Below are 22363 nucleotides of genomic sequence, written 5' to 3'. Positions count from 1 at the left end.
GTGACCAATAGCAAGGACCTATAACCAAGATTACTCCACCCAGTAAATCTCTCATTTAGAAATGAGGGTCAGATAAAGAGCTTCAGAGCCAAGAAAAAGCTAAAGGAGTTCCTCACCAACAAAAAAATATTACATGATATGTTGAAGGGTACTCTTTTTTTAAACATATTTTTATTGTTGATAGTATTACAGATATCACCCATTTCCCCCACTTTCACCCCATCCTCCCAGTCCCTACCCACCCACCCACCCAGTCTTCACTACCTCATTGCCTGTGTCCATGGACTATGCATATAAGTATATAGGTTCTTTGGTTTATCTCTTCTCTTCCCCCCATCCTCACATCCAGGTATGTCAGTCTATTCCATGCCTCCTTGCTTTGGGTTTTATTTTGTTGGCCAATTCATTTTGTTCATTAGAGTCCACAAATAAGTGAAATCATGTGATATTTGTCCTTCTCAATTTGGCTTATTTCACTTAGCATAATATTTTCCAGGTCCATCCACGCTGTCCCAAAGAGTAAGAGATCCCTCTCTTTTATAGTTGTATAGTATTCCATAGTGTAAATGTCCCACAGATTTTTTATCCATTCATGTAGTGATGGGAACGTGGGGTGTTTCCAAATCATAGCTATTATGAATAACTAGAGGCCCGGTGCATGAAATTCGTGCACGGGGTGGGGGCGTGTGGATTGTCTCTCAACCCAGCCTGCACCCTCTCCAATCTGGGACCCCTTGAGGGATGTCCGACCTGCCCGTTGGACATCCCTCTCACAATCCAGGACTGCTGGCTCCCAACTGCTCCCTGCCTCTGCCTGATTGCCCCTAACCACTTCTGCCTGCCAGCCTGATCATCCCCTAACCACTCACCTGCCAGCCTGATCGACGCCTAACTGCTCCCCAGCTGGCCCGATTGTCCCTAACTGCCCTCCCCTGCCAGTCTGGTAGCCCCTAACTGTCCTTCCCTGTAGGCCTGGTCTCCCCCAACTGCCCTCCTCTGCTGGCCCGGTCACCCCTAACTGCCCTCCCTGCTGGCCTGGATCGCCCACAACTGCCCTCCCCTGCAGGCCTACCCCCCCAACTGCCCTCCCCATCAGTCCTGGTTCCTCCCCCCCCCAACTGACCTCCCCTGCTGACTTGGTCTCCCCCAACTGCCCTCCTCTGCCAGCTCAGTCACCCCTAACTGCCCTCCCTGCTTGCCTGATCTCCCACAACTGCCATCCCCTACAGGCCTGGTCCCCCCAACTGCCCTCCCCTGCAGGCCTGGTCTCCCCCAACTGCCCTTTGCCTGCCTGGTCACCCCTAACTGCCCACAACTGCCCTCCCCTGCAGGCCATCTTGTGGTGGCCATCTTGTGTCCACATGGGAGCAGCCATCTTTGACCACATGGGGGCGACCATCTTGTGTCTTGGAGTGAGAGTCAATTTGCATATTACTCTTTTATTAGATAGGATGCTGCTATGAACATAGGGGTGCATATATTCTTTCTGATTGGGGTTTTGGGGTTTTTAAGTTATATTCCCAGAAGTGGGATCATTGTGTCAATTGGAAGTTCCATTTTTAATTTTTTGAGAAAACCTCAAACTGTTTTCCATAGTGGTTGCACCAGTCTGCATTCCCACCAGCAGTGAACTAGTGTTCCCTTCTTTCCACATCCTCACCAGCACTTGTTTGTTGATTTTTTATGATAGCCATTCTGACAGATGTGTGGTGATATCTCATTGTGGTTTTAATTTGTATTAATCTGATGATTAGTGACTTTGAGCATTTTTTCATGTCTCTTGGCCATTTGTATGTCCTCTTTGGAGAAATGTCTTTTAAGTTCTTCTGCCCATTTTAAACTGGATTTTATCTTCCTTTTGATGAGTTGTATGAGTGCTTTATATATGTTGGATATTAACAGCTGATCAGATGTATCATTGGCAAATATGTTCGCCTATTCAGTAGATTCCCTTTTCAATTTGATGGTGGTTTCTTTTGCTATGCAGAAGCTTTTATTTTAATGTAATCCCATTTATTTATTTTCTCCTTAGTTTTCTTTGCTCTAGGAAATATATCTATAAACATATTGCTATGTGAGATGTCTGAGATTTTACAGCCTATGTTGTCATCTAAGATTTTTATAGTTTCATGTCTTACATTTAAGTCTTTTATTCATCTTGAGTTTATTCTTATGTATGGTGTAAGTTGGTGGCCTAGTTTCATCTTTTTGTATGTGTCTGTCCAGTTTTCCTAGCACCATTTGTTGAAGAGATTCTCTTGACTCCATTGTAAATTCTTGCCTCCTTTGTTAAATATTAATTGACCGTAATGGTATGGGTCAATTTCTGGGTCTCTATTCTGATCCATTGGTCTATATGCCTGTTCTTGTGCCAGTACCAGGCTGGTTTGATTATAATAGCTCTGTAGCATAGATTGATATCTGGTATTGTAATCCCTCCTACTTTGTTCTTCTTCCTCAAGATTGCTGCAGTTATTCTTTTATGTTTCCATATAAATTTTTGGAGTATTTGTTCTAGCTCTGTGAGGTATGCCATTGTTATCTTAATAAGGATTGCATTGAATCTGTAGATTGCTTTGGGTTAGTATAGACATTTTAATGATATTAATTCTTCCAATCCACAAACATGGTATATGCTTCCATTTGTTTAAATATTTATCTATTTCTTAGTTCAATATCTTATAGTTTTCCAAGTACAGGTATTTTACCTCCTTGGTTAAGTTTATTCCTAGGTATCTTATTTTTTTTGTTGTTGCAATGATAAATGGTATTGCTTTTTTAGTTTCCCTTAACTGAAAGTTCCTTATTGGTGTATAAAAATAACATCAATTTGTGGAGGTTGGTTTTGTATCCTGCTACCTTGCCAAATTCATTTATTAAGCCTAATAGTTTCCTGGTGGAGTCTTTAAGGTTTTCTGTGTATAATAGCATGTCATCTGTGTATAATGACAGTTTTACTTCCTCTTTTACAATTTAGATGTCTTTTATATCTTCTTGTCTGATTACTGTAGCTAGCACTTCCAGTACTATGTTAAATAAGGGTGGTGAAAGCAGACATCCCTGTCTTTTGACTATTCTTATGGGAAACACTTTTAATTTTTGCCTATTGAGTATTGTGTTGGCTGTAGTTTTGTTAAAAATGGCCTTTATTATGTTGAGGTATGATCCCTCTATTCTCACTTTACTGAGAGTTTTCATCAAAAAAACTGTGCTGGATTTTGTCAAATGCTTTTTCTGCATCTATTGATATGATCAGGTGGTTTTCATCTTTCAATTTATTTATGTGATGTATCACATTTATTGTTTTGTGACTATTGTACCAGACTTGATTCCCTGGAATAAATCCTACTTGATCATGGAGCTTGATTATTTTCATATATTGCTGGATCCATTTTGCTAATATTTTATTGAGGATTTTAGGATCTGTGCTCATCAGGGATATTGGCCTGTAATTTCCTTCTTTTATAGTGTCTTTATCTGGTTTTGGAATTAGGATAATGCTGGCTTTGTAGAAGCAGCTTGGAAGTGATCTTTTCTCTTGAATTTTTTGGAACAGTTTAAGGAGGATGGTTGTTAGTTCTTCTTTGAATGCTTGGTAAAATTCACCTGTAAATCCATCTGGTCCAGGAATCTTGTTTGCTGGAAGTTTTTTAATTACTTTTTCAGTTTCATCAGTTGTTATTGCCCTACTCATGTTTTCTGATTCTTCCTGATTGAGTTTTGGAAGATTGTATGTTTTTAGGAATTTGTCCATTTCACACAGGTTGTCCAGTTTGTTGGCATATAGTTGTTCATAATATTTGCTTACAATCCTTTGCATTTGTGTGGTGTCTGTTATATTGCATCTTTCATTTCTGATTTTATTTATTTGAATCCTTTCTCTTTGTTTCTTGATGAGTCTGGCTAAGGGCTCATTAATCTAGTTTATCTTTTCAAAGAATCAGCTCTTATTTTTATTGATCTTTTGTGCTGTTTTTTAAGTCTCTATGTCATTTATTTTCACTTTGATCTTTTCATTCCTTCTACTTCCTCAGGGATTTTCTTGCTGTTGTCTTTTTAATTCATTTAGTTGAAGGGTTAGATATTTTATTAGTCCCTTTTCTTGTTTCTTGAGGTAGGCCTGTAGTGTTATGAACTTCTTTCTCAGAACTTCTTTCGCCGTGCTCCATTAGTTTTGGGTGTTTGTGTGTTCATTTTCATTTGTTTCCAGGATGTTTTTAATGTCTTGCTTGATGGCATTGGTAAGCCATTCATTGATTAATAACATGTTATTTAGCCTTTATGTATATGACTGTTTTTGAGTTGTTTTTTTTTAATTGTAGCTGGTTTCTAACTTCATACCATTGTGACCCAAGAAGAAGCTTGGTATTATACCAATCTTCTTGAATTTGTATAGATTTCTTTTGTGCCCTAACATGTGGTCTATCTTTGAGAATGTTCCATGTGCACTTGAGAAGAATGTATATTCTGTTGCTTTGGGGTGAAATGTTCTGTATATATCAGTTAAAACCATCTGATCTAGTGCGTCATTTAAGGCCTCTCTGTCCTTGTTAATTTTTTGTCTGGAACATCTGTTAAGTAATGTCAATGGGGTGTTAAAGTCCCCACTATGATGCATTGCTGTCAATCTCTGCCTTAAAGTCCATCAAGAGTTTTTTGTAATGTACTTGGGTGCTCCTATATTTGGTACATATATGCTTACAAGGGTTATATTTTCTTGTTGAATCATTCCCTTTACTATTATGAAATGACCTTCTTTGTCTCTTGTTATGGCCTTTGTTTTGAAGTCTATTTTGTCTGATGTGAGTATTGCTACTCCAGCTTTTTTCCCCTCTTTTCATTTGCATGGAATATATTTTGATATCCCTTCATTCTTACCCTGTGTGTATCTTTTGGTCTGAAGTGGGTCTCTTGTAGACAGCATATATATGGGTCATGTTTTTCTTATCCATTCAGTCCCCTATGATTTTGACTGGAACATTTAATCCATTTACATTTACTGTTATTATTGATACATATTTATTTATTACCATTTTTATTTTCTTTATGTCTATGATCCTCTCTCTATCCTTTCTTCTTCTTAAAGCAGTCACTTTAACAGGTGTCCTCAAACTATGGCCCGCGGGCCACATGCAGCCCACCGAGGACATTTATCTGGCCCGCCGGGTGCCGCTGCCTGTCCTGCTTAGCAGCCGACTTGTCCCAGGCCCACAGTGCGCATAGGAATTTGTTCATAGTTTTTTTTTAAACTATAGTCCGGCCCTCCAACGGTCTGAGGGACAGTGAACTGAACCCCTGTTTAAAAAGTTTGAGGACCCCTGCTTTAACATTTCTTGCATTGCTGGTTTGGTGGTAATGTACTGCTTTAATCTTGATTTGTCTGGGAAGCTTTTTATTTCACCTTCAAGTTTAAGTGATAGCTTTGCTGGATACAGTAGTCTTGGACTTAGGCCCTTGCTTTTCATTAATTTGAGTACTTCATGCCACTCCCTTCTGGCCTGAAGCGTTTCTATTGAGAAGTCAGTTGACATTCTAATCAGAACTCGGTTATAGGTAATTTTCTCTCTCTTGCTGCCTTTACGATTCTTTCTTTTTCTTTAATGTTTGCCATTCTAATCATGATGTGTTTAGGCGTGGTTCTCTTTGGGTTCATCTTGATTGGATCTCTCTGTGCATCTTGAAGTTTTGTGACATTTTCCTTCACCTGTTTATTTCTTTAAACAGGTTCTCTGTTCCTTGCTCATGCTCTTCCCCTTCTGGTATTCTTATAATGCAGATGTTACATTTCATGATGTCCCAGAGCTCTTTTAAGCTATCTTCTTGCTTTTTTTTTCTATTTCCTGTTCTAATTGGGTGTTTGTTTCTACCTTGTCTTCCAAATCACTGATTCAGTCCTCTGTTTTATCACTTCCATTGTGTTCTTGATGTCAGATATATCATTCTTCCTTTCTATCTGGTTCTTGCTCATGGCCTCTATTTCCCTTTTCATGCTGTTGTCATTTGTACTAAGTTGCTTAAGCATCTTATAGCCATTGCTTTGAACTCTATGTCTGATAGATTGCTTGCCTCCATCTCATTTAGTTCTTTGTCTGGACACTCCTTCTTTTCTCTCATTTGGGGGTTGTTCCTTTGTCTCCCCATTTAGTGGTCTCTTTGTATTTGCTTCTATGTATTAGGTAGAACTGCTATGCTTCCTAGCTTTGTGGGATGGCCTTATGTAGAAAGTGTCTTGACGGGTCATGTGATGTAGTCTCTTTTTCACCTGAGATGTATACTCTAGGAATGTCCCTTGTGTGGATTGTTTGGTCTCTCCTGTTGTGATTAGGCTTCTATTGTTGATGTCCTGTTTCTGGGCAGCATCTCTCTTCTAACTTGCTGCCAGTATTGTTCAACCTCAATGCCATTGCATCAGCTGTACAGTGGTCACAGACTCCTTTGCCAAGAGGCTGGGTCTTCCTTTAGAATCACACCTTGATTGACCCTGTTCTGAGCTATATTTCCTTCCCCCATGGAGCTGGTCCTGCAGATGTCTGCTGCAGGTGCTTGAGGTCCTGCTGTCTTTAGCCTCCCTGAACAGTTCAGGATAGTGTCTTTGGTGGGGACCCAAACTGCTGTGTCTTGAGTAATTCTTTAAGAACAAGAAGATGAAGATGAAGACAAAGAAGATGAAAGATAAAAATATGAAAAATAAAATGGCAATAAGTACATATCTGTCAACAATTGAATCTAAAAATCAAAATAAATGAACAAGAAATCTAATAAACAAAATAATCTGGTGAATAAAATAGCATCAGAGGCATGGAAACATGAAACAGACTGATGAATCTCAGAGGGAAGATGGTGGGGGAAGTGATTAACCCAAGATCTTATCTATGGACACAAACAGTAGGATGGTGAAGGCCTGGGGCAAGTGGGAATCGGGTATAGAGGGCAATGGGTTAAAAAAGGGGAACACCTATAATACTCTCAAAATGAAGATTAAAAAGAAAATTGGTGGGCTATGCTTATGTCACTAATGTGCACTTGCTATTTATTTATACCCTTTATGTAGGAATCAGTCAGCTAAATTACCATAGTATTTAAGAGTTCTTGTCATCTATCAATATTAGTTTCTAATTCTCTTGTAAGGAAAAAAAGACATCTTCTATTTATCTGGAGCTACTTAGCAATTTTTTTTTTCTTAAAAATCAATGAATTAGGTCTCTTCTGTCAGAATGAGGAGGGTAAATCAGAGAGAGAATTGGCCATTTGTAAGGTCATACATCAGTTAGTTAAATCCCAAAGAAAGTTCCATAAGCCTGTGATTGCCTATTTCTATGTTATAGATACAATAGGGGAAAAGTTCAATATAGTCAGTGCTAACTCTACCATTAAGCATCTTAAATATTTATCTTCTTTATTGTAATCCACACATCATTGACTCAGAGCTGACATCAAATGTGGAGACAACAAAGCTCAGAAACAAGATTATTAGATGGGATGGGGAATCAGGGAAAACATCTATGTCTTTTAAGTTTTAAAAGATAGATCTGAGGACTCGGGAGTATACATATTGTTAGCTATACTAATTGATTGCAATTTTTGAGCATAATTTAAGTGAAGTTCTCTTGAACATTCTCTCTCTCTCCATATATATGTGATTAGGCCTCTATTGTTGATGTCCTGTATATATGTATATATATATACATATATGAGAGAATCATTGATCCTGCACACCCCACACTAGGGATTGAGCCTGCAACCTGGGAATGTGCCCTGACTGGGAATTGAATTGTGACCTCCTGGTTCATAGGTTGATGCTCAACCACTGAACCATTCTTGTCATTTATGAAGCAAGCTCATATATAAATTAAGTTTTCCTAAACTGTAGCTATGAATTAGAGTCCCATGGAATATATATATATATATATATACTGTATATGCACACAACACACATAAACACAAACATACATTTCACAAGTATTTAAAAAAAAAAGATGAAGACTTTTTGTACCTTTTATAGGATGTCCAAAACTGTTCAGGAACACTAGTTGAAAATTTTTTGTTGGCCCAATTAATTGGGATAGGCTATTAGACAGTCTCAATTTCACAGTGTGGTTAAAATTTCATAGATACTCCTTTGTTGTCTTGTATGCACACATGCACAGACACACACATTTTCCATTGACAAAATAGTGAAATGAAATGACATTTTAATAAATATCAAGAAATATGAACTAAAGATGTGACTTTGACAACAGCATGTGGCCTGGGCCAGTCACTTAGCTTCTCTAACTCTTGGTGTCCTAGACTGTAAAATGGTGGTAGAGACAAAGAGCCCAGTCAAGGACCTTCCCTTGAAGATCCTTTCTGGGAAATTTTCTTATAAATCATTCCTAAGCACCTCTTGTTCCACAAGCATTTCAGGAGAGGAGGGGCTGTCTTTAAGAGAATTATTTTATTTTCATTTGTACTTGTAGTTCCATGAAATTTTTGTCCAGGTCCCAAACATAGCTTTTCTCTAATCAGTCTTAAGATAATGAATATCTGGTTACAGTATATACCTCCTAAAAAATGAGAACCTGCACACCCAGCATGGTTCAGTGGTTGAGCATCAACCTATGAACCAGGAGGTCACAATTCAATTCCCAGTCAGGGCACATTCCCAGGTTGCAGGCTCAATCCCTAGTGTGGGGTGTGCAGGATCAATGATTCTCTCATCATTCATGTTTCTATCTCCCTCTCTCCCTCTCCCTTGCTATATGAAATCAATAGAAATATATTTTTAAAAAGAGAACCTATAGAAAAAAAATTTGAATTTCATAAAACATTGTTTTCTCAGACATTTATCTCTCAAATGAGAGAAAAAAACAGTATTTGAAGACTGATGGGAATAATTCAAGTATTTTCAGTTGTATGTGTGTGTGTGTGTTGATTTTGTGTGTCTTGAGTTTAAATGCAAATTAGACAACAAATTCAGAATATCAATATTGACTACACATTTTTTAAAATCCATATCTAGACAACATTGACTCTTACCTGGGTTGTTGTTGTTCATATATTGTCTCTTATTTTTCTCTTTCTATGGTAGTAATGTCTTGAGTGGAGTCTGTATTTATCTCTGTATGAAGCTGGATTTCCCTTTACTTTCTCTTTATGGTCTCATCACATCATTTACAAACACTTTATCCCTGTTACAAAAAATAAATAAGAGTCCAGGCTTTTGGTGAAATGTCAGATTGAAATGGATGGTCCAAAAATCTATATTTAGATGACTGACTTCTGTCTGAGGAAGACATATACATGTTTCATGCATATAAACTTAAAGATGATGAATTTAATGATCATACTCTAACTGAGGGATGTTATTTTGGAATAATTAAATGTTCCATCATTTGCAAGTCTAAATAGTCCATTGTTAGTTCCTGTTTTTGTCTGTCAACAGATCCTTCCATTTTCTAAAGGAAATTTATCATTAAAACAATTGAACTGATAGCAACATCCCACCAGAGTGTGTTAGCACTAGCACATTCCATGGGACTCTAATTCATAGCTACAGTTTAGGAAAACTTAATTTATATATGAGCTTGCTTCATAAATGACAAGAATTGTTTAAAGGATGATAGATATTAATCTTCAGGGATTTAATAGATCCTCTGCTTGAAGAAGTGGCTAAGCCTTTTGTCAAATGAAAAAATCTCATGGAATAAAAAATTATTCAAAAGTAATTTTATAATTATATAATAATAATTTCACAATTTTCTCACTGATCTCTATATTTTAGGAGTTGTTATGCTCTAAATTCTTTTTTAAATCTTAATTATTGTCAAGCATTTCACATTAATTTATCTAGTTATCTAATTATATATATGCATAAATACTTTAATAAAAGTTTAGTATTTGACTTTTATAGGTCTTAGTTTTTTAGGCTGCAAAATAGTGATGGAGAGAAGGTGTTGGACTGGGGGGTATATTATTTGAGACATATCAACTTATTTGTATTTATTTATTCTTTTAGGTTTTCAACAGTTCATTAGAAAATATGTAGACATTAAAAAAATCCCCACTGTCATGAACAAAAATTGAGGTTTTTTCAGTCCTGGTACAAGCTGGATCAAAAAAAGAAATACCCATGGACACAAACAATAGGGTGGTGAAGGCCTAGGGTGGGGGGCTGGAGCAGGCTAAAAGAGGTCAATGGGGAAAAAAGAGGGACCTATGTAATAAAGATTACTTTCAACAATAAAGATAAAAAATAAATAAATAAAATTAAATATAAAAGAAATTAAAAATCCAATAATATATTAAAATTTTTTTCACTCATTTGCCATACTGTCAGTACAAATACAAATTTGGTCTAAATGTACAGACTCTCAAGCAGCAATGAACAGCCTTTCTTCATCTTTCAGGCTAAGTGAAGTAAAAGTTTAGGGATCTAATAATACCATATGTACAGGCTTCAAAAACCATCTAAATTAGGACATTCACTTAGATACATTTGAAACACTGACAAGTGGTCACTTATGTACAATAATGTGAAGTAAATTAAAAAAATACTTTGATGGAACAATCCTGAAGAATATACCAGAAGAACAATAAGTTACCAATTTCAGGTGTCAACCAATTTGTTTCAGCCAGCCTGAGTTCGTGTTCTAAAATCTAAAACTTAATTATCTTTCTGTAATCCAAGAGCATCCTGTCATGTTACTACATATGTTATGAAGTAAAGGAGACTACAGTGGGAAGTTTTTATTTATCACAACTGCTGTATCAATTGCCTAGGACTTCAACAGCATCAAAGTTTGGAAAATGTTCATGCATAAGGTTATTGCCTTGCCTTTGCTGACTTATTGCTCCATACAATGGTACATATGAAGGCTTAAAAAAACAACAGGTTGAAAAATGCATTAAAGGAGGCAAATGCAGCATCTGCCTTTAAAGCTATCAACTCAGGAATTCTTTCAATTATGTAATTTTGCAGAGAACTTATTTTTCTTCCTCAAAAGCCGGTGAAGACAACATTCCTTACTTCAGATCTGGCATTTTTTCATCATCACTGTCTTATGAATCATCATCTTCTCCATCTACTTTGGTAAATCTACATCTTCATCACCACCCATGTTGTTCATCATCTCAGAGAAACAATCAAACTGAACATATTTTCATCTGAATCTTCCCAGTCTCTCCAACTACTGAATTCCACACTAAGCCAATTAAGCTTTGCACTTTTTTTTGTTAACTTTGGCTATGACTGGCCAGATTCTCCTTTTCCTAAACAACATAAAACTAATATTTCCATTCTTTTATGCTTGGTATTATTTGGATCAATGCAGTTAAAAAGATCAATTTCATTTAAATGTTTAAAAAAATTGAGGGGGGTATTTTTATTTATTTACCTATTTATTAATCTTTATTGTTGAAAGTATTACATAGGTTATCCTTTTCCCCCCATTAACTTCTTCCAGCCCACTCCTATCCTCCCCCTGCCTCCTGCCAAGGCCCTCACCACCCCGTTGTCTGTGTCCATGAGTTATGCATATAAGCATATAAGTTCATTGGTTGTTTAAAATTATCACTTCTTTCAAGAAAAACGGTTGTATGTTTAGATTTTTCAAAAAATTACATTAAGATTTTTACTGTCTTCAACACAAATTCAATGAGGACATAGTCCCTTTGATTGTACCACTTTGCAGACACAAGCTGCATGCTGTGGAGCAGGAGATGGATGAATGGGCCTCTCTGGTGGCAGCTGCTGGACAGTGGACTCCTCTCCAGTGCTGTGGGGCTTGACCTGGGACCCCAGAAAGCACCACGTGGAGAGCACTGTTCCTCCATAGAAAAAGGAAAGTGCAGGAAAAGGAGTACAAGGACAGAATGAATGCGTGTGTGTGTGAGCAATAACTGTATATTCCTATATAATAAAGAGGTAATATGCAAATGGTTGTCATGCCCTCATGCCATCATGCTGTAACGGCTCAGACACTCAACACTGGGGAGAGAGGAATGGGGACAGGTGCAGGGCAAGGCAGAGGTGGTTAGGGGCAATCAGGCAAGCAGGGGAGCAGTTAGGGGCAATCAGGAAGGCAGAGGTGGTTAGAGGCAATCAGGCAGGCAGGCAGGCGAGTGGTTAGGAGCCGGCGTTCATGGATTGTGAGAGGCAGTCAAACATCCCCTGAGGGGTCCCAGTTTGGAGAGGGTACAGGCCAGGCTGAGGGACCCCCCGCCCCATGTACAAATTTCATGCACTGGGCCTCTAGTATATTTATAGCAGAATAGCATAACTTCTCATGAAACACTTATTTACAAGAAAAATTTCCTGAAACTCTATTAAAATGTTTGGCCTCATGTTTCATATCTTTATATACCTTTCTCTCTCTCCCTCTTTAGATAGGTAGGTAGATAGATAGGAAGATGGTAGATAGATGATAGATAAAAAAAAAAAATGTGTATAGATATAATGATCTTAAGTGGGAATGGCATAGTCAATGCATTAGTAATACATATAAATGAAAAATCACTTAACTGTTTAGTTAAAGACTCCACACTCTTATTACTGGCACAGTGATGTCTGTATGAATTATTTTCAAAAAGCTCTGTTATATGAATATTTAGAGAAACTAATAAAAGCTTCACTATTTCTGTGACTGGGTCCTAGAAATCAAAACAACTAGAAAATCATCAGGAAAGCCTGGTCACAAAACCAAATTGGATCATTGAATTATTAATTTAAATGCTACCCAATCCTATATAATAAAAGCCTAATATGCAAATTGTCCCCTCCACCGGGAGTTTGACCGAGAGTTGGACCAGGGGGTGGGGCCGGCAGCAGCAGCAGCCACTAGGGACCTTACTGGGCATGAATTTCTTGCCCTGGGCCTCTAGTTAATTATAAAGATGGCTGAAAACAACAGACAATCATTCCATGGCTGATTTCAATTGCCTTGCATGTGTTGTGTGGTCTATATATGGAAGCCTGGACATTTGTAGATAGGTAAGACTGGCTGGGCATGGCCAGAAAGGATTTGTTCAAGTTATGAAAATCATGGCAGGCCAATTAAAACTTTATGTGTATCAATGCAGTGTCAGAGACTTGCTGGCCAAGCGATGACTGAATTGCTCCTGACTTGATTCAAGCAGCAGCATTCATGGAGCAAGTAATTCTTTCCAAGCTTTTAAGATTTCCCTGTTAAACATTTTCAAACTCATCTTGAACAGGATTTCTTGCAACCCTTGTTGATTATTTTACTTAATTCAAGTATAACCAGCTATCTTATAGATTTTGAATGGCCTAAAGCAGTTTCCCACATTTGAGCAAGGCCATTTGAAAATGAGTTAAGTTTCTGCATATAAGCTATTGATAAACACTATGATCAAAACCCATTAAATCTGACCTAGTCAATTTGGTATTTTTCAGATTCTTTAATGACCAAATATAATTCAATCCTCAAAACTATTCTCAGAAATTTTAAACCCAATTTATCTGTGATTTCTATCTTAAAGACATACTGAAGCTAAATCATCTGCCATTTAGGAGATTGCATGATAGAAGCATCAGTGATTCAGCGGCTTGCCCTTGAAAAGGTAAGCTCTTAAACTAAAAATAAGCTTATATCATTGGACATAATGGATTTTTATGAGTTTCATTAAAAGACAAAATCTTTAAGGAATGTTTCAGTAAATATTTTGAAAATATTTTAAAAAGAGAAAAGAAAGTACTTAATCATTGAAGGTCAGAAAGATAAAGCAATGTATAAATTCTGAGAAAATTGTTTATTTGTAATAGCTATATTTTAACTATTTTAAAAAAATACTTTATTAATCAAAGTGGTACTATAAACATTAAAACATTGGAGGAGGTATGAATATCAACACCATGTCATTACTCAAATATTGTAAAGAAAAAGTCAATACAATATTATGACTCACATGGATTTATTGTAGTACTTTTTTGATTAACCAGAGTTAGTTATTAAAGAAGTAATAAAAGTGAAATGTACCCTCAAAATTTTGATTTAGTGAATCAGTATAGACATGGCTTTATCAGAGATTAATTGTACTTTAATCATAATCCTAACAATAAATGAACATTAAACCATAATTCAAAATGATGAGATCCTCATAGACTGTCGATTTAAGGAGGACTAGAAAAACATGGATGCCTTCATGCAGCCATGCTGTTTATATTGCAGGAAGTACTATACCAGCTAATGTAAGCTCCTAGAGGAGAGAAAACATGTCTTACTAGAGGCCCAGTGCATGAATTTGTGCACAGGTGGGTTCCCTAGGCCTGGCCGGCAATCAGGGCCAATCAGGGCTGGGACTATTAGGGCTGCTGGCTGGAGGGAGGGACGGGGAGAGGGACCGTGGGCTGATTGGGGCCTGCCAGCTTTGGGGGAGACATGGGGTGCAGGAGGTTGGCCACAGGCCCTGAGGAGGGAGCTGGCCCTTGGCCCCCCTAAAAAAGGGGCTGCATCCAATGCCACCCACCCTGATTCTCTGTCCCAGCCCAGGGCCTAAAGACCCCGGTGGGATTGGGATAGGAGGCAATGGTCACCGGGTCAGGCATGGAAGGAATGGACGTCAGACTCTGACACCACCAGCCGGCCATGGGAGGTTGGCTGTGGGAGCACACTGACCACCAGGGGGCAGATCCTGCATTGAGCATCTGCCCCCTGGTGGTCAGTGCATGTCATAGTGACTGGTCGACCAGTAGATCTGGTTGTTCCGGTCGTTCAGTCATAATGGTCGCTTTATATATATAGATTCCTTGTTTCATTCTCTTCCAGTACCCTCCTCATTACCTACTTATAGAATTAAAAACTTTTATGAGTTATTTAACAAATTGAAACATTGCATGGGAAAACAGAAAAGACAGAAAAAACCAACCAATTGTTTTTAAAACAATATATTTTATTGCTGGCTCTATCTTTTTTTTTATTGTTTGTTATGGTTGTTAAGTCACTTACCTTCTTGCTACTGTGTAAAATGAGAACTAGAAATTCTCTACTTCTCAAGATTGTTGACGTGGTCAGACAAAAGATGTATATACAAGTGCTTTGAATATGGCAAGATAAGATACTAAAGAATGAATTGAAGATTTCATTAGTTGTATTTATAACTCAAATTGGACAAGTTTGATTGGATATCAGAAAGATATAAAAGTGGGTTAAATTCTGACATTGACTATCCAAGAAGCCTGTGTCACCATTCCAGATGTCTTTAAATAAAATAGTGATCCATCTTTTCAAGATGGGATAGACAAGGGAGGAAATATATGACAAATGTTTTAAGATTTCTGTCAGTAGTATAGATTCAAGAGTCTTACTCCTATTTTCAATATAAAATAGTTTTTTTTTTTAATTAAGCTAGTATTTGTGAGTGTTATATATAAAAACAAAACAAACAAATACAACTTTTAAAAAATGTTGGGGGTTGCTATGGACTGAATTTTGTTCCCCAAAAATTCATGTGTTGAAACCCTAACTCCTAATTTGACTGTATAGAATTTTTATAGATGTAATTAAGATTAAATTAAGCCCTGATCTGGTAGAATTTATGTCCTTAAAAGAAGAGACACCAAAGCTCTTACTCTCCCCTTATGCATGCTCTGAAGGAAGGCCTTTGAGCATACAGAGAGAGGGCAGTCGTCTTAGGCCAAGAAGAGGGATCTCACCTGAAAGCAACCATGCTGGCACCCTTATCCCAGACTTCCAGCCTCCAGAACTGTGAGAAAATAAGTTCCTATTGGTTAAGCCCCTCAGTCAATGGTATATTGTTTGCTAGCCCTAGCAGACTTATATAAGGTTATAAAAAACAAAATTTGGATAATTTATTTTGAAGCCTTAAACAGTACCTATAAAGATCATATTAGAGATGCACATTTTCAGCCATTGTGATACTTTGAAATTAAATACTCTGTCTGGCTTATGCTTGCCTTTTGTTTTGTTCCTCTCCTCTCCAAAAAGTTAAGAGATAATGAAGATGGTATAATTTCTCTTCCTCCCCATCCCTTCTTTATAACACAGTACCATTAGTAGATGGGCAAACATTTTTTCCAAGGATCCTATAGAGTTAATGGCAAAGGAGTTGAAAGAGACAGAAGACTCTCCGCTTGGAAGTCTGGGAAATAATCTTTATAATCACTGCTAACTTCCATTAAGCATCTACCAAGTGAAAGGCATGGTCCTAAAATTGACATGTAATATATCACTTTCACTTACAAAACAAAATAAACAAGAAATTTTATCCTCTTCCCCTCCTTTTAATTTACTGTAGTTTTTAGAATATAGACAGCATTTATTTTTGTAGAAGTGGAACATGATTACTTCAAAATTGGAGAAATTATAAATAGGAAATAAGAGAGATAAAAGTCACCCCCAATCTACTACCCAGAACCAACTTCATTAATGCCATCAAGATAAGTGAGGAGAGTGGGGATAAGAGGGAGAGATCAACCAAAGGACTTGTATGCACGCATATAAGCATAACCAATGGATGTAGACACCAGGGGGGTAAGGACATGAACGGGAGTGGGGTGGGGGTGGGGGGGGCAATGGGGAATAAAGACATATATGTAATATCTTAATCAATAAAGAAAAAAAAGATAAGTGTGTATAGAAATAGATGATATACAGATATATACACATATACACATCCTATATAATAAAGAGGTAATATGTAAATTGATCATCATGCACTCACAAGATGGCTGCCTACAACCAAGCCAGCAGAGGGGTTAGTGAGGGACAACCAAACAACTGAACAAGCAGGCTGTGTGGGGCAACCAGTCTGGTTCGGGGGGGGGGGGGGGGGACATGAGGGGCAACCAGGCCGGCAGGGGGGGCAGTTGGGGGTGACCAGACCGGTAGAGGGGGGAAGTTAGGGTCAACCAGGCCAGTAAGAGGGGCAGTAAGAGGTGACAAGGCCAGCAGGGGCACAGTTAAGGGCAACCAGACTGCCAGGGGGGTGCAGTTGGGGGCAACCAGGCTGGCAGAGGGGGGGCAGTAAGGGGTGACCAGGCCAGCGGGGGGGGCTGTTGGGGGCAACCAGGCAGGCAGGGGGGGGCAGTTAGGGGCGATCAGGCTGGCACACAGAGGCAGTGAGGGGCAATCAGGCCAGTGGGGGGTGGGGCAGTTAGGGGTTACCAGGCAGGCAGGCAGGTGAGCAATTAAGAGCCAGCAGTCCAGGATTGTGAGAGGGATATCCAGCAGTCAGGGATCAGGCCTAAACTGGCAGTTGGACATCCCCCAAGGGGTTCTGGATTGGAGAGGGTGCAGGCTGTGCTGAGGGGACCTCCCCTCCAAGCACGAATTTCATGCACCGGGCCTCTAGTGTATATATACTTTTATAATACAAACAGAAAAGGGCTAATTGTATATACAAATAACATCAAGGTGACTAAAATTTAAGAGGAAAAACAAAATGAAATAAAACTGGAGAAACTGGTGAACATCAGATGACATTTTTTTTTTCACCAAAAGAGATATTAGTTCTTAAATGTTCTACATAATTTTATCTTAAAATAAAAATGTTTTAAAAGTGATCCATAACTTGAAGCCCCACTTATTATAATTAATTTTCTACTTTATAAATTAGCATACTTCTTCCCTCCTTTCCTTTTTGTGAGGTACTATTATGATATTTACATTCTGGCCTACATCCATAATTCCCATAGTTACCCAGATATAGTTCTGTATTTAAATGAACCTAATACTAACACTTAAAATGTTTTGGCATTTGTTTTGTTTTGGTTTGTTTGTTTTTAATACAGTTTCTTTATTCCTAATTGCCTGTTTGGCACATCTCTTTCCTAGTTAGTTCCATATTTCTATAGATTAAAAAATTTATTAAATGTATTTGGTTAATAGTGGTTAATAAAATATATAGGTTTCCATAGACTTTTCAAGAAGGGCTTATGAAAGGTATATACCCTAAATCTTGCATCCTTCATGTGTCTCTCTTGCCTTTAAACTTGAAGAACAATTTTCCTGGGTATAAAATTATTTTTCAAAAATTTACCTTTATTGTTGAAAGTATTATAAATGTGCTCCCTTTTTCCCCATTTACCACCTCCATACTGCCACCCCCCAGGCCTACTGCACTATTGTTTTTGTCTATGGGAGATATATATATATATATTCTTTGGTTGCTCTCTTCCCATCTCCCTTTATCCTCTTTCTCTGAGATTCATCAGTCTGTTCCATACTTCCATGTCTCTGAATCTATTTTGTTCATCAGCTTATTTTGTTCATTAGATTCCACATATGAGTGGGATCATGTGATATTTGTCTTTACCTGACTGGCATATTTCACTTAGCATAATATTCTCCAGGTACCTCCTTTACTTTCTTGAGTCACATGATTTTTTTTCTTTATGTCTGAGTAGTATTCCATTGTGTAGATGTACCACAGCATTTTTCCCCTAAAATCTGAAGTGAGCTTTTAAAGATGTAAATCAAAATATGTAAATACCTGCTTAATGTTCTCTTATTACTTCCCATTTTATTTAAACAGATTGCACCCTGGCTGGGTGGCTCAATTGGTTGGAGTGTAGTACTATATACCCAAAAATTGCCAGTTGGATCCCTGATCAGGGTGTGTATGGGAGGCAATTGTTTGATATTTCTCTCTTATATCAATGTTTCTCTCTCTGAAATCAATAAAAAAAAAAAACATAACCTTGGGTGAGGATTAAAAAATAATCAGCCCTAGCCAGTTTGGTTCGGTGGACAGAGCATCGGCCTGTGGACTGAAAGGTCCCAGGTTTGATTCTGGTAAATGATGTTTCTCTCTCTCTCTCCCTCTTCCTTCCTCTCTGAAATCAATAAAAAATATTTTTAAAAAATCAGATTCCAAAATCCCTCCCAATAGTCTTCCAAGACCCTTATGATTCCTTTGAGCTCACCAATCTCTCAAATGCCCTTTCCCCACCCACTAGCCACCATGACTTGCTCTTATGTTTCTCATGCTTTACCATACCTATCTCTACCTGTCTCAGTGCCTCAGCTATTTGCCCATTCCTAAGGTCACTGACTGGCTGATGTGTTTCTGCTCATTACTCATATTTCATCTTACATATTACCTCTTCAAAAAGGCCTTCTCTAACCACCCTATCTCTCCCACCACATCCACCCAGACATTCATATCATCCCAGTTTCCTTTGCTTTCCTCTGCACCATCTACAAATGCCCAAATCTGGACTGATGGCATGCAACCAATCATGAGTTTGTGATAATCTACCATCATTAGTTCATGCATAGACTCACTATCTTGATCTTCCCATTTACAGGGGCTATGAACCCCTCAAACTGATCCTGTCTTCATCCATTTGTCTTATTTCTACACTAAGGCTGGGATAGAGTTTGAGGTTGGAAAATAGTGAAGGAACTTTAAACTATCATATGAGCTACAGCTGAGGAATCTGGGAAGACTTTGCTGAATAAGTGGAATCTCACAGGTAACACTGTTATTTTTAAATATTAGAAGGTTTTCCATATGAGGGGAGGTATTAGACTTTTACTACATGGCCATGAGGTATAGATTGTCCAATTGGGTAAAGTTTTAGAAAAAAAATTGATCTGTTCACAAAGAAATTATGCTACCATTTTTTTGTGTGTGTGAGTAATTAGTCAATGCCAGGTATTAGGCTGGAATTTCTAATCCTCTCAACAATACTGTAAGGTACATGTTTTTATCCTCAGTATGCAGCTGAGGGGCCTCAAGCACATTCAAGATTCAGACCTATCTGTCTAACTTTCTCTTTCCATTGTATCAAGGTTCTCTTGGGAAGAACTATTTTGTAACATGTTTTATGCCCCCTGAATCGAGCTGTCGGAGGAGAAATGGACCATGTATCAGGTAAAGAATTCCCTCTCCCTGCAGTGATCACTGCCATGAACATCGCAATGAGGATTCAAACATCCCTTGGGCTGCTGGACTACATGTTCATTAAAGTCCTACTTAAATGAGGGCTTCTAATGTTCTGTGGCATTTTATAAATGAGTTGGATACTTATAGTACATGGCATGTGTATTAGTTCCCTATTGCTGCCATAAGAAGTTGCCATAGACTCAGTGACCTAAAACAACACAGTTTTTTTCTCTTACAATTCTGGAAATTAGAGCCCACTTTCATTAGGCCAAAATCAAGGTGTAGGTAGTGCGGGCAAGTTCTGAAGGCTCAGAGTGGAGAGAACCTGTTTCCTTGCCATATTTCACTTCTGGTGGCTGCTTGCATGCCTTGGCTTATGGACTGGTCTTCCATCTTGAAAACTCATCACTTCAGTCTGTTTCCATCATCACATCACCTTTTCCTCTTCTATATCCAAACCTTTCTACTTTTCTCTTATAAGAATGTTTGTGATTAATTGGTCCAACTCTGATAATGCAAGATAATCCCCTCATCTCAAAACACTTGATCACATATGCAAAGTCCCTTTTGTCACATCCTATCTACCGTGTTTCCCCCAAAATAAGACAGTGTCTTATATTAATTTTTGCTCCCAAAGACACGCTAGGTCTTATTTTCAAGGGATGTCTTATTTTTCCATGAAGAAGAATACGGTACACATTTATTGTTAAATGAAAATAAAGGAAATTTATTACCTGTATATGGTACGGTAGTACGGTAGTTGTCAACACAAACCAGACAAACTGTGAATCCTACAGTATCAAGAATTTACTCATTTATTCAATGACAATCATGTCATCATCTTCTGGAACATCATCATAACAATCCAATTCCTGAATTTCCTGGTGAATTTCTTGTGACTCCATTTCTTTCAGAATCAGTGGAACAAATCTCTCATGTTTAGCAATAGTACTGTCTTTAAATGAGTACTTCTTGTCAAGGTAGCCTGCTCGCAGTGCATTTGCAATGCAACTGTCAGTGATTTTCTCCCATGAATTCTTCACCCAAGTCACAACTTCTTGCAGTTTAGGTTTCACAAAGTTTCCACGCTGATTTCTCTCCATTCTATTTTCAATGTAGTCATTAATTTCCATGCACAAATTGTCTTTGAATGGCTTTTTATTGCAATATCAAGAGTCTGCAGATAGGCCGTCATTCCTGCGGGAGTCATTATCTGATCTATTTTTCTTTCGTGAAGAAATGTCTTCATGTCTTTAGCGCGGTGAGTGCTGGCTGCATCCCAGACTAGCAGACCTCTTAGGCTCCCTCGCATAACAAGCGGCAGCATTAAATCGACCCACTTCCTTATAACTGCTTGTGTGGCCCAGGCTTTTTCAGTTTCAAGAATAAAAATGCCCAAAACACGTTCAGTCTTTTCCTTCTTGCCCTTAGAAATGATTAAAGGTGGGATTTTAGTGCCATCCAGACGAATTGCCAAAATACAGGAAACACGTGCACTTTCGTAAGCAGTGGAGGGAATGTACGCTAAGGAAGCACCCCGCTGTTCAATTGTTGTTTGAGATGATTGGCCCATAAACACTGCAGTTTCATCCATAGCAATCATGTTGGAAAGATTGTATTTAGAGAAGTCAGCATCATCAATAAAGGACTTGAATGCAAGTGCTCGCTTAATAACTTGAGTATCTTCCAACCTAAACAATGTTGTAGATCTTCTTAAAGACAGTTCACTTCGCTGAAGGAAATTATCAAGCCAGTGTTGTGATGCTTTGAAGTCTTCCGGGGCTATGTCAAACTGTGGTGCCATTGCAAGGGCAAATTCTTGAATCTGAGCCCTATTCACAACCAAAGCCTTTGCTCTCCTGTCAACAACCCATTCACAGATCAGGTCTTCCAGCTCGGAAAATAATGGTTGCCGACCTGATCCACATTTGCGCTTTTTAGCATTTCCCTTGTCCACTTGTTCAATGAGGTTACCATACTCTGCTCGCCATTTTCAAACCAATGGGATACTCAACATCTTCTCTTTGCAGAAAGCAGTAAGATTTTGGCCCCAAGAGTCTTCCACGATTCCTTTCTTGTACTCCACAGAGTAGCTTTTTCTTTTTGCACTCATTTCTAGGGGTAAAAAAAAAGGAATTGGGGTATCAAGGTGGGGGGAGGGGGATCACTCAAAATGACACAGGGGGGATCAGAGTGGGGAATCAAAATGGCACAGGAGAATCAGAGGGGGGATTACCATTTTAGTAACCCCTTTTGATCCTCCTGTGTCATTTTGATTGCCCCCTCTGATCCTCCTGTGTCATTTTGATTGCCCCCTCTGATCCTCCTGTGTCATTTTAAGTGATCCCCCTCCCCCCACCCCTGTGCCACTGAACACCTTCACCAGACATCCCCCCTACCCCTTTATCAGACATTTACCCCCTGGGGCCTGCCTGGGGACTGTCACTGGGCATGCTGGGGCCTGGATCTGGGTTGGAGCAGGGTCTGCCACTGAAGGAGAACCTTCAGTCATCAT

The sequence above is a fragment of the Plecotus auritus genome (genome assembly GCF_963455305.1).
Source record: "Plecotus auritus genome assembly, chromosome: 1".
Lineage (NCBI taxonomy): Eukaryota > Metazoa > Chordata > Mammalia > Chiroptera > Vespertilionidae > Plecotus > Plecotus auritus.
The sequence above is the reverse complement of the archived record's forward strand: the minus strand, read 5'-3'. Positions refer to the sequence as shown.